This window comes from Vigna radiata, chromosome 10 (assembly GCF_000741045.1).
Source record: "Vigna radiata var. radiata cultivar VC1973A chromosome 10, Vradiata_ver6, whole genome shotgun sequence".
NCBI classification, from domain to species: domain Eukaryota; kingdom Viridiplantae; phylum Streptophyta; class Magnoliopsida; order Fabales; family Fabaceae; genus Vigna; species Vigna radiata.
Window position 1 is genome coordinate 5619222 of NC_028360.1, and position 412 is coordinate 5619633.

Below are 412 nucleotides of genomic sequence, written 5' to 3' on the forward strand. Positions count from 1 at the left end.
GGTTACCTTGAGACCTTTGTCGCATAGTTGGCTTATGCTTAGAAGGTTATGTTTGAGGCCTTCAACGTATAAGACGTCTTTTATCGTCAATGTGTTTCCTCCTCCAATGTCTCCGGTTCCCATTATTCTGCCTTTGTTGTTATCCCCATAAGTTACAAATCCTTGCTTCTTCTTCACAAAAGAGATGAACCTTTTCTTGTCACCTGTCATGTGTCTTGAGCAACCACTGTCAAGATACCACAATGACTTCTTTGACTTAGTTGGTTCTTGGCTTCCTATATCTTCAGAATCCGCCATAAGGCATAAGTTGGCTTCTTCTTCTGAGTCAATTGAGCTTGTTGAGCTAGAAGCATTGTCCTCCCAAGCTATGTAAGTGATAATCGATTATTCAAGTCCGTTACAGGGTTTTCAA